Raw genomic sequence first — 17950 nt, 5'->3', positions numbered from 1 at the left:
CTTTGAATACATTATATATATTTAACAAATGTGTCAAAGTCTTTGAAATAAGTCTATTGTGTGTGACTAATTCTCTTATTTATCACCTATATAAAAGTAAGTTATGAGTTTGACATTGCCTTTTCCCTCTTTAAAAAGAATAAAATTGAAACCTATACAGCATCTATACCAAATTTGATTTATTTTTGTATTAAACACGTGCTCGTAATCTTTTTGCAACAAAAAAACTCACGGTCCTTTAAATGTTTTCTTTAGTATCATCCTAACATATTAGATAGATCTTGGTGAATACAGCTCTTGAGAGCTTTGATATTATCCGGAAAGGCAAAGTAGTTTTTGATGTTTTTATTGGTAGGAAGAATTTACTGTGAGAACCGAAAGCAGTTCATTGTTATGTTATTTTCTGTCCAATATTTATCATAAAGTAAATGAAAAGAAAGGTAAAACTTATCGGCTGGTGCCGTTTGCTAGGTAACTGACTAAAGCCGATTGAGTATGTAGCTTTTCCGTCATACATAAATCACCTTCCGTAAATGTTATCTCTTATTCATTTGTTTGGTTCAGTGCTTACTATCATTCATAATTGCTAATAAACATCTGGAGGGTTCGTCAATTCAAATTCACGACGATACGTGAAATATTTGTCCTCGCCACATGAGATTTTTGTCCATTGATTTTTCACAAGAATTGATATTCATTGGCTTTAATTTACAAAACTATATTCTTTCATGCAGATAATCTAAACTTTTCTTTTTGACAATAGTATTTTTGTATCAGATTAAAGTTTAAGAAATACAAAATTCATGCATTTTTATGAAAACTTAATTCTCAAACACTATAGTATTGAGGAACTATAGATATTTTGTATGATCTATACATTTAGAATATTAAGCACGTTTTTGATATAATAACATGTTCATGATCTTATTAAAAGCTTATTGTCATTTCATTGGCTTAAACTTTAATATAGGTTGATTGCCATTTAGTTGGTCATTTTACTTTTTCGATCAGCTGTGAAAATTATTATTGCGATTTATAATTATTTCTTAAACTGAATGTCCCGCGATTACTTTTAATCGTCGGTAGAACATCTATATATGATACTTCTTTTGGAAATTATGATATTAAATCTAAAAATGTGGGGAGTTTTCACAATAATGATTCATTGCTTAGGTTTTAACTGGTTCTGCATAAATTCATACTTTTCCGGTGATGTTCTATTGCAAAACTAATACCCTCCTTAGAAAAAGAACTAGATATAAGCAAGCATGTTATATGAGCGTCACTGATGAGTGTTATGTAGACGAAACGCGCGTCTTGCGTACTAAATTATAATCCTGGTACCTTTGATAACTATATGAGATATAACTGCCTTGATTTAAGTTTGATGCGTCGTCGTTTACGCCAGGAAGACTCGATCAATTCCTGACAAAAATTATGGCATTGTTCAGTCGACGAAAGGAGTTCATCATGGAGTTTTTTAGGAAATATTTTGTATGCAAATGAACGCCATTGACTTTTTTTAATACCAATCCGGCTACCATTCCATTTGTGAATTTTTAAAGACTTTACGTAGGACACTTGACTGTCACCCAGTGATATCGAAAACCTCATATTGCAACATTAATACACATGACAACTTAACAAAATTCTATACAAGTAATTTCTTGGACAATATAAAGCTGTCGATAGATATTGCTTCTTCAAAATGGCCAGCTAATTTTGCAATTCGTGTAAGGAAAATACCAAAGAACACAAAACTCGTATCTTACAGATTCATTTACATACCAAATAAAGGAAACATATGGTATACGCCAATGACACAGTCACATCATAATATCAGATGCTTACATATACGTATAGGATGACAAAAATAACCAACCCAGAACCTTTTTTACCAAATGAACGGGTAGACTATAAATGTATATTTGCCATTTTACTATGCTAGACACGTGTTTCTTGAATCATCTTAATAAAGTACTTTAACGACCAAAAGTTGGGGGAACAAAGCATACAAAACAATGTTTAAAAGTGAAATAAGGACCTAAACAAAACAATCTTACCGTTTAAGTATTTTTGTTATAATTTTTTTTTATAGAAATAGCTGTTATCAGAACATTGTAGTAAATTATAATTGTTCCCAAAGCTTAGTATTCTCACATTATTGAAAATGAAAATGGGTGACCAGTATGATTATCTAGCCCCTGAAATTGCACTTGAAATAAGTACAATTCTTCAATCGTTTAAAAATATATTTGATTTATTGTGTATTAATAGGATGAACTAATCTGGTCTTTTAAGTACAGAAAACGATCAGTTCACCTGAGATCACCCCAAGTTTTTGGTAGGGTTCGTGTTGCTTAGTCTTTAATTTTCTATGTTGTGTCTTCTGTCCTATTATTTGTCTGTTTGTCTCTTTATTTTTAGCCATGGCGTTGTCAGTTTATTTTCTATCTATGAGTTTGACTCTCCCTTTGGTATCTTTCGTCCCTCTTTCATTCACGTGGAATTTGTTTAAATCTAAGGGTTTCCTCACAATGTACAGTTGTTCCATGCATAGACATGGTATTGTTTATTTCCATGCACTGAAGTCAAATTGCTATTGCGAAAAAAATAGTTGTTTTCATAAGAATGCATGCAAGCGAAGTTTTCAATGCAAATTATAGTAAAAAATAGATAAAATAGTAAAATTTTCTCAATTTCAGAAAGAACATCAAATGTTTAGTAGGTTTTGTAAGCATGGCATGTTGATAATTTAAATTATTGATTTAGTCATATTCAGAACGAAATAAATTGTCTATTTCCCCCTTGTCCTTTAAATGTTAGATGATATATAAATTATAAAGATTTTCAGTAACTATTTAATCCGAAATTGTTACAATATTCAAATACAAACCTATTCTAAATACTTTTCGTTGTTTAAAGACATTAACAGAGAATTATATTTTAGACGAAAATCCATAAAAAGCGTTAAACATGAAAAATGGAACACAAAGAAAGGGGTCAATCTTTAGTAGTGATGAATATTCATTACTTTCGCATTATGAAATTACAAAAGTCATTTAAAATACATTTCTTGTGCAACAAATGTAATATGGTTATAACGAAATATACTTCTTTATTATGTTTGTATCAGTTAATAATAATATTGATCTCTTTTCAGTGAAATGCATGCCATTATTACATTTATAATATGAAAAGGATAATGCAAATCCATGACAAATTGATTTCAAAAGCTTTAAATGGCCGTTTAAGTCATTTACTTTCTCACTTCATTGAAACAAAATCTAAAATTTATTCAAAACAGTTCGTTATTTCCAACAAAATGTATTTCATAAAATATGAAAGCTCATTCTATCTGTTAAGAAAATATTCATTAGTGATATAAAATTTTTGTTCATGACTTTTTTATTCAGTGTCATCGTATTTGTAATTTGTACAAAAATATTGAGCACTGTAGGTAACTCAAAAGACACATTAGAAAACATATAGAAAATTTGCAAATAATCAGAACGAATTGTTTCTATCAAATTTCTCATTAAAACTTGGCAAAGGGAAAATTGTGTGGGGATTTGGGTCATACTTTACATTGGTTTATTAATCTTACTGTATGTCATCTACTTTTCAGTTGTTTTTACAATGTGCTTTCGTGTTAAGTGTTGAAAATTGCATCTTTTCTCAAAACCGTGCACTCTGAATAGGTCATTCCCATCAAAGTTCACCCAAATTTCAAGAAAAAAATCAGGATCCTATCGAAGTCCGTTAACTTTTTTTATTTTTTGTTGTCATTGTCAATTTGTTAATTTAAAAAAAAAACTTTAACGAAATTTAAAATGCAGGTATAAAAAGCCTATTCTCGTTTAAAGAAAACTTGCTTATTGACAACAAGACTTTAAATAAATATGTTTATAAATGATATATAAATATGACTAATTAAGTTATTAATAATTGTATCTATATCTATGAAATAGTTTGAGGTCACACAAACAAGCAGAGCCTACATAGAACAGAGGAAACCTATTAAAAGGTCCACTGTGCCCTATATGTAGTCTGACCTCAGTTTCAGTTCAATAACATAATTAACAAAATTTAAAGTAAGAATGGCCGCAATATGACTTTCCAAGTAAAACAAAAATAAATCTAGCACACTAACTAAGAACTTTTAGTATCTCGCTTCTTTGCTAATTATCAGCTACTATAATTGTATATATTTATTTGAAGAAATCTGATGATAAATATAGGGACAGAGAAAAGACGATTTTAATATATACTTTGTTCCTTATTTCGAATTATGTACTATTTTATCTTCTTTCTTGTGGTATAAGACAGCTTTTTTCCTTGTAATTCGTTTGTTTTTCTGTGTTTTTTTTTCTACTCATCATTGTTAATTTCTTGATTATATAATTACTCGAATACAATTTTATATACGAAATACCTTTTTATATGGAGTTTGCTGACTAAACAGAAATTAATAATCAAGTCAAAATTTCTTGATACGTGTAAATTCAGCGTCAGCGAGCACGATAAATCCTATCAAAACAATAAATGTAGACAAAAGGATTTACTGTAATTCAACTATAATGGTATGTATTTTGTAGTGAAATTATCTAGAACCAAAATCAAATCAAATCAAAACCAAATGGATTTAAACAAAACAGCCTAAGCGGGATGAAATTTGCATTGCACTGGGGAATTTTATTCTTAGTGCATACTTTTTTTCAACTGTAAATAGCTTTAAAAAATAGACCAAAGACTCAAATCGTCGATTTGCACATTTAGCTTTTTAAACAACAAAGAATGGCTCATTCTGAATATTGAAACTGGTCATAACTCAATGATCGGAGATGCAAAACTTCTAGACGTATGTTTGTTTATTTTTATGGGGAAAAAAGTGTGGGAAAAATGCATAAATTCATAACAAAAATTCGGTAAAAGCGGATGCACAACTTCAATATATGTACAATTCCTGAGGTTTAAATGATATGGATTGAAAACTGAAGGATGAGTTGATTACACAATATTGTCCTCTTTTCCTAGAAAATGTCATGAAAAATACTAACTTCAAAGGAAGAAATGTTATGTCAGTTCCACAATCAAAAAATGTGAGCAATCTGTCTGTGTAGATTCCAGGAACTGTTCTGAACTCGGAAAGAGGGGCTGATTACACATAGTGACTAACATCTCAAATTCAATGCTTTGTGCAACCTGGCCAAAATTGTATCATTTAATCCGAAACCATGTTGGTGTCTTTTATAGTGACAACCGTCAAATGAAAATAGAATGCAGGAAAAGTTTGAACGGAAATAAAATCTCATCCTGTTTTTCTAGGAACTTGGGATTGACTTTTGTGGATACCAGCTATCATAATGAAGTTGGTGAATGATGCAATTTTTGTATACAAAACAAAATCACATGATTAAATTGGCGTGGAAAGCAGTAAGATTATATAAAATTCCTTATAAATTCGATAGAACTTTTGGATTATTTGGAATCTCGGTCTATTTCTGATTTAACCCTGTATGCTAGCATTGCCCATGTGAAATTTTAGAGTTGTTTATATAAACATTAAAATTGAGAATGGAAATGGGGAATGTGTCAAAGAGACAACAACCCGACCAAATAAAAAGCAACAGCAGAAGGTCACCAATAGGTCTTCAATGTAGCGAGAAATTCCCGCACCCGGAGGCGTCCTTCAGCTGGCCCCTAAACAAATATATACTAGTTCAGTGATAATTGAATGACAAAAATATGTGACGTATATACATTTTCTGACGTCAGACACGCTAAATTGTTTCTTTTAAAATTGTACCCATGTTTTGACTATTGTATTTGTTATGTCTGTTTAGTTCACGCATCAATGTAAATATAACGAAATTTGATGAGACTATCGTACAAAGTGAGAGGTTAAGTGCTATAAAACCAGGTTTAATCCACAATTTTCTACATTTGAAAATGCCTGTTCCAAGTCAGGAATATGACAGTTGTTGTTCATTCGTTTTGATGTGTTTTGTCATTTGATTTTGCCATGTGATTAGGGACTTTCTGATTTGATTTTCCTCTGAGTTCAGTATTTTTGTGATCTTACTTTTTGCTCTGGACAAATGAAGTGACTCGTTTTCACTATTCGAAAATGATTTTTGAAATAAACTAGGTACTTACTATGGAGTTCTTTGATGTACTTCTGCTTTACTATGATCATTTCGTTTATTTCCCCCTTCTTCTCCCTCTCTTAAGATGTGTTTTTTGCTCAAAAGGGTAAAACACAGACTATACAGTGAGAGCGCAATGTAGTTATACCGTTTGACGCTTATGGGGCCAATTGTTTTCTTAAATGTAAACATTTTCCTCCAATCTAAATCAGTTTTGACCACGTTTATTATGATAAACTTTGATACTGACAGCAGATGTCTTTGGCCAAATGTTCTTGTTCGAAGCTTTTTTGCATATTGTTCATGATTTTAGATCATAAAATTTCATTTTAGAGTATGTTTTTTAATTATCTGTAACTCTGTAACTTATTTGACCTTCAAACTGTTTGGATTTGTGCACAACCACAGGAAGTCTTATGCTGACGAAACGCGAATCTTGCTTAGTAAATTATAAGCCTGGTATCTTTTATGACTTTTAATCTACCAAAACCCAAATTTATAATCCACGCCCAAATTTAAAATCGCATAGACAACAGATTGCGCTCGTATCAAGCAGCACGAGACTGCTTTAAATATGTCATTATAGTCAGTGTTCAACGATTCGCTTTGTAAGTTAGAATTTCACCATTTTGTCATATTAAACAGATATAAGTATAAGCAAGGAAATTGTGTAATACGATTAATTTTAGTGTCAGACCTTTTACGAAAGTTACATTTCATTGAAAAGTATATTAAATATATTTCGTTCCGACATCTGTTGTTCATAATAACCAATGTCGAAAACGTAAACATTTGTTTTGTTTCTTCATAAAAGAAGTTTTATTCTACATAATGCGTGTAACTATTATGAGCTTGACAAAATGAATATCGTATTGTATTACTATCGATAAAATTTCTCATATAATGCAAAATATATTCATATTTATATCAAAGGAAAGGACTTTGTAAAAATGAAAATTATACGGATTAATGAAGAGTAAAAGGAAAAATAATCTCAATTAGATGTTAAAATATCCGAAAATTGAATTGATGTGAAAATAAAAAGAAAAAAATGAGTTGATCAAAAGAAAGATTATTTTCCTATAATGCATCAATTTCCTACCATCCTGTCATTTGGAGAAGAAATAAAATGGCCAATATTAACATTCTTGGTTAAGAGAGGCGTTCCAATTTGGGCTTTCATGTCAAATGCATGAAAAGAAAGCTAAAAGTATGTGACATTGCCATCAAAGACAGGTATACTATTTTGGAAACGTAGTAACAAATTTGTGGTTAAAACAGATGTTTACCAATATCTGCAAAATCAATTATAGTGTTCAAAGCATATTTAAAAGTACAGTTGTGTTTGAGATTTGTACACAATTGAACAATACATGTTGTAAACGTTTCTTGTTTACTGACATACAAGTCTTCCATTTGTGGACTGTTCAATTGAATTGCAAGTAATTATTTCTGTCTTATATTAAATACTATTTACTACAGACAAGAGTCGTTTTAAACATCAAGATATCACGTTGTATTTGTTTACCCCGATTCCAATATGTTATTTTGTTTTGTCGTGGTTTACCTTACAGTGTGAATCAGTAATGACTGAGTAGGAGATTCGACATTGTAACTCCTGGTTCGGCAGACAATTTCCAGAGGGAAATATTTGCAAAAATTCATTTTATATATATTCCTATCAGTCGATATTTTACGTTTTTCCGTTTTATTTGGTTTTTCATTTGCAGAGGGTATAATTTTTTACCTTGGCGATAACTATACTCGTGATTATGCATTCATAGGAACTTTTTACCTGTGGAAAACCTTAAAACATAGCAGGTATGATGCAAGTCACAAGATAATAGACATAACTGTATACATGTATATTGTATCTTACACTTCTGTAATTTGTCTATATACATACATAAAACTAATCTAAAAAATGTTTGAGATTAAACGTTCCCCAAAAACTTTTTATTTTTGTACAAAACAAGTGGCTCCTTATCTGATTGTATATAATTAGAAATTGACATAGTCTTGTCACCCATAATTGACATCTCTCCCTGATCTGCATAGAAAGCACTATCAGGAACGACCACATTTTATCCGCAAGAAATTGTATATGACTATTGTGTAAAATTCGAATAAAATGAATCAAATAAACTGACAAAAGGATCATTAATTTAAAGTGTTAGTGCATCAATTGTAATGGAAACGTTGCTAAATACACTCTAGAGGCGGGCCATTAATTGGCGCAATTTATCCTCAATAAGGTCAACGCATTGATCATTAAAGAATATTTACAAGAGGAAGGAATCAATCATGAATTTTATCGTGGCTAATATGTATTTTAATTTCATTTATTACCCCGGGGAAATTAGTTTCACGAAAAACGACCAAAAACAATCACCTTTCAGATTAAAAACAGAGAAAAAGTTTCTCAGCGGAAAACAATTGTTCATAAGGTCCTGTGCTTAACATGATGTCGACTGCTCTTTTGTTGTCGCTCTTGGACTTTAGACATCTACAACATGTCTGGCAGATTATGGTGATATGGAGAAACGTTTAACTTATATCAATCTGATTTAAATACAAACATTGTGTCCACGTTTCGCCTTTAAATGTCTGACGACTCTATAGATGTGTTTACTTTCTACATGTTCGCAAAGCCTTCAAAGATTTGGTGACAGAAACTGTATAGGTTGACACTATATTTTAAAAACAAAAGTGTAACAGAACTTTTTTTTACAGATTATTGTTTCTAATTAGAAAATAAGAGAGACGATTTGTAGATGGAAAAAGTTTGGGGCACCTTTCAATTTTCAATGAATCTTGGAAAACTCCTCGTAGAATATGCAAATGATTCTGTCGTTTCAGAAACAGTAGTTTTACAAATAGAAAGGGGTAACAAGAAACAATAAATTGGCAAGATATCAGAAGGCTAACAATTTGACAATAAAAGATCTGGATATCAGAAGGCTAACAATAAAAGAGCTTGATATCAGAAGGCTAATAATTTGACAATAAAAGAGCTAGATATCAGAAGGCTGTCAAATTGACAATAAAAGAGCTAAACATCAGAAGGCTAATAATTTGACAATAAAAGAGCTAGATATCAGAAGGCTAACAATTTGATAATAAAAGAGCTATAGATATCAAAATGCTAACAATTTGACAATAACAGAGCTATAGATATCAAAATGCTAACAATTTGACAATAACAGAGCTATAGATATCAAAATGCTAACAATTTGATAATAAAAGAGCTATAGATATCAAAATGCTAGCAATTTGACAATAACAGAGCTAGATATCAGAAGGCAACACTTTGACAATAAAAGAGCTATGTATCAGAGGGCTAACAATTTGACAATAAAAGAGCTATAGATATCAAATGCTAAAAAATTGACAATTAAAGCTATATATCAGAAGGCTAACAATTTGACAATACCAGAGCTATATATGTGTATCAGAAGGCTAATAAGTTTGACAACAGCATGACTGAATATCAGAGGGAAACAAGTCCGACTAAGACAGGGTTGAATATCGGAAGCTTAAGGCTTACAGGTTTGACAACTATACAGGGCTGCATACTGTAAATTTAGAAATTATTGCGTGCATTTATTATTGCAATTTTGTCTTTTTTGACTTAAATGCGATTTTAATTTTTACGATTTTGAGAAAAATCTTATTTAATTCATACAAAATATTTTAAAATGCTAATTTAAATTATTGCTTTTACAACTTTGTCGCATTTTTCGCAATAATAAAAACCTCGCAATAATTTCTGATTTTACAGTATTCTAAATATAAAAAGGTTCAAAAGTGTGAAAGCAACACTTCTGAGGTTTTACTGCAAAAGTGATGAAAATTTGAAGACTAACCATTTTGACAACTACATGGTTGAATATCAGAAAGCCAACATGTATGACAACAATAGGACTGTAAATCAGTGGCTGAGAAGTTTAGAAACAACTCGTCAGATACCACAACGCTTATTAGTTTGACAATTAAAGGGTTGCTTATCAGAAAGCTAAACAGTTCTCTTGTATTATTAAATGGCTCTCTGAAACATCTTATTATATAGTTTTAGTCTTCTTCTGTAATTCGAATGGGAAAATATACTTACTGGAACTGTGATCAGATTATTAAAGCTGTAAAATATTCTCCTTGATAGCATCTATGTACGTTTTCACGATAAAGTTTATCAAAAGAGTGTAAGCATTTCTATGGACTAAATGCGACCTTGATTTAAAGACTTTTTCCTAATTGTTATCAATAACAGTTTAAAGTCAAACTTAGTAGATATCCTTAAACCTTACATTTAATTGATGGATTTTAAAAAACAAAAGCTGTTCACATTGGTGATAGGTTTGCTTTAAATAATCCAAGAAGTTTCTAATTTTAGTGAAAACTTTCTTTAAATAAATCTAATACAACCAGCAATAATTGTCCTTTTTCTGGATACGAATATTTCCGATTTCAGATGGGAAATACAAGAACTTACCTTTAAAACAGGTTTTCAGTTCCTTATTGTGAATTTTCCGTTTCGAGATGTTGATGATCATTCTGACCCTTATTGTGGTGAGCATATTTCACAACTTGTTTGTTATACCCGTCTTTGTAATGACGTTTTAGATTTTAACGAACGCAACTTCTTTATAACTGGTGAATTATGGAGTCAGGAATTTCGTTGCCACAAACTTTTGTTAAATATACAAAGATTTGGTTGTATCTGTAGATTGTTATCAAAAACGGGATTTCACATCCTAATTTTACAAAGGTTTTGTTGAAAGCGTTCGAATTTAGATTCAACACCGTCGTAAAATCTGTTAATATTGTTTTTATTGGTAATGACGGCCTGAAAATCACAAGGATTAACCAGTTTAATATCAAAATGTCTGAATATCGGATCTCTTACCAGTTGTATAACAAAATGGCTAAATAAATAAGGCTAACAAGTTTACCAACAACAATCTTGAATATCAAATGACAAACAAATTTGACAACACCAGTGCTGAATATTAGCGAATGATCTTGTTGATACAGTCATTGTCACCTGTTTAACGTTGCAACAATCTATTGTAACACATAGAAAAATACTAACCGTGAAAAATTTTAATTTATTTGTAAAAAGGACTTTTATAAGATTTTTAATTTATCAGAAATGTTGAAAGTGGTTGACAATCCTTCACAGTTCAGAAGCAAACACTCCTATAGATTTGAGCAAAGCAACTATCACTCTAGCAACCAACAATCAATCAATCTATTTTTTTTTTTTTGCCAATGCCTATGATTTTGGAAGTTATTGCCAGTACCTCGCAGTCGTTTGCAGTTGGCAAAAGACTGTATCTTGTACATTTATTTTGTAATAAAACAAGGCTATGATGAAGAAGAGCGTCCAAACTAAAATCTAGTCTTAATATGGATTCACTGCCTTCTGATTTACCCTTCTGAGTTTATTATATACATTTATAACTCCCTATTCATTTGTGCATAATACTATCGGTCGTTAAAATTGTTTCTTCAATTTTACCTACAAACCTTTAAGTTACATTGACGATGGAGTTATAAAATTGTATAGTCATTATTGAAATGAAGGCATCAAATATGACAATGTAGTAATTTTTTGTGTCTTCAGATAATTATTTTGTTGTTAAAATATCTAGTGTCAGTAAAATCAAACTCTAAAATGAATAGTTTGTGTATTTTTTATTTTTTACATTGAATATTTATACAGCATTGAACAATTCAAAAATTATAGCCAATCACGGTTCAACAGTTTTAGTAAAAAAAAAAATACAGCATTGAACAATTCAGAAATTATAGCCAATCACGGTTCAACAGTTTTAGTAAACAAAAACTGTGTGCATTTTGTTTATTGTTTTGCATTGAATGATTAATAACTTCCTGCAGCATTGAATTATAACTTTTTTATACTTACAATCAATGCAAAATTATAGCAAATAAATTATGATTTAAACTTTATAGTCGATAAATTACACAATAGTAATATGGTGTATAAATGTATGCCTCTAATCAATGTCCAACTTCAATTGTGTTCTTAGATATTTGTCATATTCTGTCTTGCATCATAGACGTCAAAAATCTATATTCCTTCTTTTCTCAAATATTTTTCCCTTTTAACAAAGGTGTTGGTGTTGGATGAAAAAAAAGGGTTGCGAAAGACTTCAAAAACACTTTTATATTCGAACTAAATCGATATCAGTTTAGAAGGCCATTCATAAGTTAACGAGTGTTGAATTATGTCAGAGACGTGTGTATATATGTCTCTGAATGAGCTTACAATTTCTCGGAATAAAAAAAATGTTAATTACTCATATCTTCAAAGGATGTCTTTTGACAAACGTTGTTATTTTTGTGATGGAAGGAACCAAATAAACATTCAACGTTAGTGTATGTTGCAATATAATTAAAATGTGCAATGTGTAAATCAAGAGAACCAAGATATGTTTGGATTGTTCGAAAATGAACAATAAGTATCGCGTTTGTCTTTTCCACATCATCTACCTGTAGATCTTTTTATACTCACTGTTTTAACAATTTTCACCTCAACCGTTTCACGTGATATATTTTATGTTTTTATCATATTTCTGTGACTTTTCAAAAATAGACGGTCCATCAAGTCCGGGAACACGGTTATCGTCCCTATATAGTGTGGACAATGTGTTACTCGCAATTTTGTTTATACCCTTTAAAATTTAGTTTGTAATGTCTAATGCCTCAAATTGCAAAAAAGGGGATGAAATTTCACTGTAAAAAAATGGGTCATGAATTTGAAAGTAAAGTAGTGATTTGGCCCACCTAAAAAGGCTAAAAATTAGTATTTCAGAAGCTATCAAAAGACTTCAAGACCCCCTTAACATATGTAAAATTGTCCATATTTTGAGTTATAGCTGATGAAGTTTTCTATAATTTGTCACAAAAGTAGTACACTATAAAAATATTATTGAGAATGAGCAGCTGGGATTTTTTTTTTAATTTTCATTTATTGTCTAAAAGAAATGTACTACGAAATAACTGTGGCTTAATTCGAGTTTTTAAAATCTGTCTTATATTTTCTAGTCAAACATCAGGTTTCGTTTTTATGTAAAAATAAAATGCGTTATAAAGTAAAATCAATATTTTTGGGACCAAACACTAGATAAACTCATCATAGATATCAGGATTGTAATTATACAAATTCTTATGAAATAAAAGGATATGCGTAAATAGTCTGACGTAAATATACTGAGAAGACATAGACTATTTTATATACACGAACAGCGTGAATGGTATACAAAATGAGTATAAAATGGTCCCTTGTAATCTCAAATGGCAGTTCTAAAAATATAATTTTTTTTAAAACGATATATTTTGTGAATATTGGTGGAAAATAAAGAAATAATTTACGTACAATGTAGCAAACATTTTATTAAGGGGTTTAAAGTTTATTGTACCAGTTGGAAATATTTTTTTTAGTTTTTCGACACTATCACTCAAATTAATTTTTTTTAAATTGAACACTTTAAGGTATTAAGTAAAACATCTGGATTCAGAATATTTTTTTTATCTGCTTGACCACAATATTTTATTCAAATTAGGGATCCGAATAATTTTGAAAAAAAAACATAACTCCCCCGGCCATCGCCCCCTCCCCTACCACTCTTGAAGTAAAATGATCGGCCCCTTAGTAATGGTAAACGAACCCAAATTTATGTCATCAACCTAATGTAGCAAAAGATCCCCGAAGTGTCTTGGAGATAAAGACGAATATAGATATAAGCAGCGACAAGTTATCTGACTGACAGATTTGTTGTGGATGGATTGCATTCTCATGACCATTTTAAGAAAACAACTGATGACAAATTTAGCTGACTTGAAGGGAAAAAATAAGATTTTTGACAATATGACATTTGTGTCTTTCCTGTAAACTTTTACATATTTATTTTTTTTTTAACTTTTAAAAATTGTACATGTTGTAGATTTCAATTATTATACTTAAATATATCGTTGGTAGCTGACTTGATGCTAATACCTTAGAGTCTGTATCCGTATGCATACTTAATGTTGTTTAGGTGACAGGTATAAACACTATGTTCATTAGGAACTTAATATTTAAAAGTTTATTGTTGACCTAAAGATAGGATTCTGTTCTAACCTGACGATATCCTGGACGCAGTGACACGTCGGGTCGACCAGTTATCTACTTTAATAAAATAGCCATTGTTTTTCTTTGTATTATAAAAGTCATAATGAAACTTTCACTGATCCTTTTCAACTGTTTAACATCGGATTTTGAATAAAAATCGAATGATTGATCTCTATTATCTATATCAAAGCATTTTAGTGTTGTTTGTTTCACCTTTTGAAGCCAATCTCAATACGTGATCAGCACAATGATTTGTAACGTTTTAAATTAACCCATCTATTAACTCAATCCCGTTCCTTTGTGCATCTTCAAGACTTCTTAGCTTAAGAATTATTGCGATAACAATTACTTACTCTATATAAAGAGATAAATACTAAGATAGATAATCAATTTATGATTTATAGACGCCTTTCAGGAAACCAATATCGTTAATTAAGCTCTATAAATCACGAATGATAAGGTGATGAATTCAACATAACTCCAATCTTTTTCACGAGTTAAGGGCCCCATTTTCCTTCAATGGTTAAATTGTCAGTTATTAATGCACGTCTGTGTGGTATTGTCGTTCTTCAAAAGAATGGACATAATATAGATTTCGTACTTCTAAAAGAGAAGAGTGACATATAGAGAAATGGCGACAGAGGTGATATGGAAGAGTCATGATGGGACCCAGAAGATGTTTGTTCATAAAACAGTCTTTTGAAATGGAAACCCGGACATGACATGTTTATAATCCGTAATGTTAAATGGAAAAGATCGGTGACATATAGAGAGACAGGATTCATCTGCCATGCTATATAAACAGCTATTATCAAATGAGATCAAAGTGTAGCAGCTATAATCTCGTAAAAGGAATGAAACGCCATATCTTTTCTATTTGTCATTCTAGGTGCAGACATGAAAACAACGTTAACATAGATGCGCTTGGGATTTTCATTTGAATGAGTGGTGACCTTAAGCAGCAGGGCAAACTCGAATAGCCTGTAGACCATGTTGAGCACGTGTAACTGACACAGCCTTTTATGGCTAAATAGATGATTGATGACTTCAAATTGACGATAATTAATTGGAGGCGGCAATTGATACAAATTAGAAAAGTCAATGGCGAAAATAAGAAATTGATATGATTATTGATTAAACAGTTAAGGATATTCGATCAGCTTAAGAAGCATTTAATGAAAGATCATAAGAACGCATGACTAAACGGAGACTGTTGTCTTTATATTTGTATTTTATCTTTGTTATGTAATTCTTATTTTATATAAAGCTTATAGTTTTATTGTTACTTAATGGTCTCATAAAATAAATGTATTAGATAAGATTTTATTAATCATATATAATCCCAATGTATTGCACTATTCCCGGAGGTTCATTTACAAACGATGCATAAGGTTCTCGTTCTCTTGTGTGCGTGTGTGGGCTTTTTCACAGATGAACTTAGATTTTGTTTTAAGGATGTGCCTTTTGAAAATATTTCTCCAACATTAAAAAAGCTCAAGTTTATCTAAATACGACCTTTTTTTATGAAACTTCTCAAAAGCAGACACTAAAACGGAACCCAGCCAAAAAAAAGAACCATGGTGAGGAATATGTAAGTTTTAATGACGTATGATATTGGTTTCTTCACACACAACACCGTTTCTTATAATAGTCTTCGCCAGGTAGGCTGAAGATAAAACTATGCTGTATTAGTAGACTGCGAGAGCTAGGCATGTTTTTTTTATTTTAAGTCTCTGTTATGTGGCTCGTGTATGGAGTGGAATCTATTTTTTCTTCCTTCAACTAAATGTTTATATCTGTAACATTGGATATCAATTTTTGTTTCAGTTGCATGAAGGATGTTGACCTCTTTGATACGATGCTACTGGTGCAATGGAAACTTGGCAAATACGTCACTTACAAAAAATAGGTTTTAATAAAGTTTTATTTTACATCTGTCACATATACATTCATTTTTCTCAAATAAAAATATTAATATAATTATTCCCCCTGTACATATTTCTTCAACAAGATTCATATAACTGTCAAAGTCATATTGGCGCTACCTTGTAGAGTACTTTTTAAACAATTCTGTAGTATATTAGTACAACACAGGTAAGTTACCTAACAAGTTGAAAGGTAGTATAGTAAAACTAAAAATTACCTACACAGCATCAAAAGCCATACGTCTTTGAAATGACTCAGAAATGTTTCTCCAATAGCCAAAACATGATGTGGAAGCTGCATAACGTTGTCTCTTATATTTGGATGAAGAAATATTTATTTCCAAATCATAATCTTTTTTTTTAATTTTCTATATTCTATTGTTCTCTTATTGTCTGTTTATTAAATTTGCATCTGATATTATTTCTGCTCACACTCTTCTTGATTTGCAGTCAATTCGCCGTTTCAGAATCTAAAGCATCATGGGTAATTTCATTGTTCGTACCCCAAAGTGAAAATAACGTTACGTCATTAGTTTAATTTCCATTGTTTACAACGTTTTAAACCAATCAAAATGCTTTGGGTGTACGCTTTTGAAAATATTACCCAGGATGCATTAGATTCTGAAACGGCGAATTGCTGTTGATTTTTTAACCGATCTAGGATATGTGTTTCATTTGATGATACTGAATAGAAATACAACGTTTGACTTATGAAAGTGAAAAATTTAAATAATACCATCGGAATCCCTTTTCCCTATCCAATATAAGAGACAAAGTTACAATGTCTTGTTTTAGAAACACAATCAATAAACTACATGTAAATCTTGGAAACAGATCTATGGAAGATCTGATGTCATAAATTCTTATTGCTGATATTGCACTACAAATGAAAATCATTATCCCTTTGTTTTCTTACATTTCACATATATAAATATGTATGTTAATACATTTTTGTATCTACAATGAATAGTTACCGAGGATTTTTTTTTTTCATCATTCCTTACATACTGATGAGAGGAAATATAAATAATGCTATTAAACATTATCAATTATACAAATATTTTTGAAAGAATAGTGATTAATTACACATAGAATTCTTCTTTTATCCTGTATCTACACATTTGTTATCCTTAAAATATCTAGATGAAATGGGATTTATTTACACGTAACAAATGTTTTACGGCTACTTTAATTTCTAAAATAGTACAAATAAATTCATTTACGTATTTTAAGCAATTTTTCAAAGTCATTTTGAAAAAGTGGCAAGATTTGGACACAGCAAGAAATGTATTTCCTTTCTTTATCAAGATAACAACCTTACATGGCACATTGCACATTCCTCGGGCACCGTTGAAGGTGGCGAGAGCTAAATAAGCTTTTGATAACAAAATCCTGATTAATGATTGACTAATGAATATAAGCTTTCCTCTGTCAATATTGGGTGATATATTGAAAAGTCGTGGTTGTTATTGAACAACCGTTTGAATAGAATTGTCCCTATACTAGCGTTCTTTGGTCTAGCATGAGGTTAAATCTATTTACAGACTTTAATTTCCTTAAAGTTCATTGTATGAAAATAAAGTACCAACGTTTAAAGGGTCGACCTCTTATTGGATTTTATGGCTTAAGGTACAAATGACTATATGACGTTTAAAATTGATTACTTTTCTCGTTCCTGGGCCTCCCATTTACTTGCTTTGTATATAATTTCAATCAAAAAAATATTTCCGGGTTTGCCTATA

Source organism: Mytilus galloprovincialis, chromosome 4, assembly GCF_965363235.1.
Source record: "Mytilus galloprovincialis chromosome 4, xbMytGall1.hap1.1, whole genome shotgun sequence".
NCBI classification, from domain to species: Eukaryota; Metazoa; Mollusca; class Bivalvia; order Mytilida; family Mytilidae; genus Mytilus; species Mytilus galloprovincialis.
Note: the sequence above shows the minus strand (reverse complement) of the source record.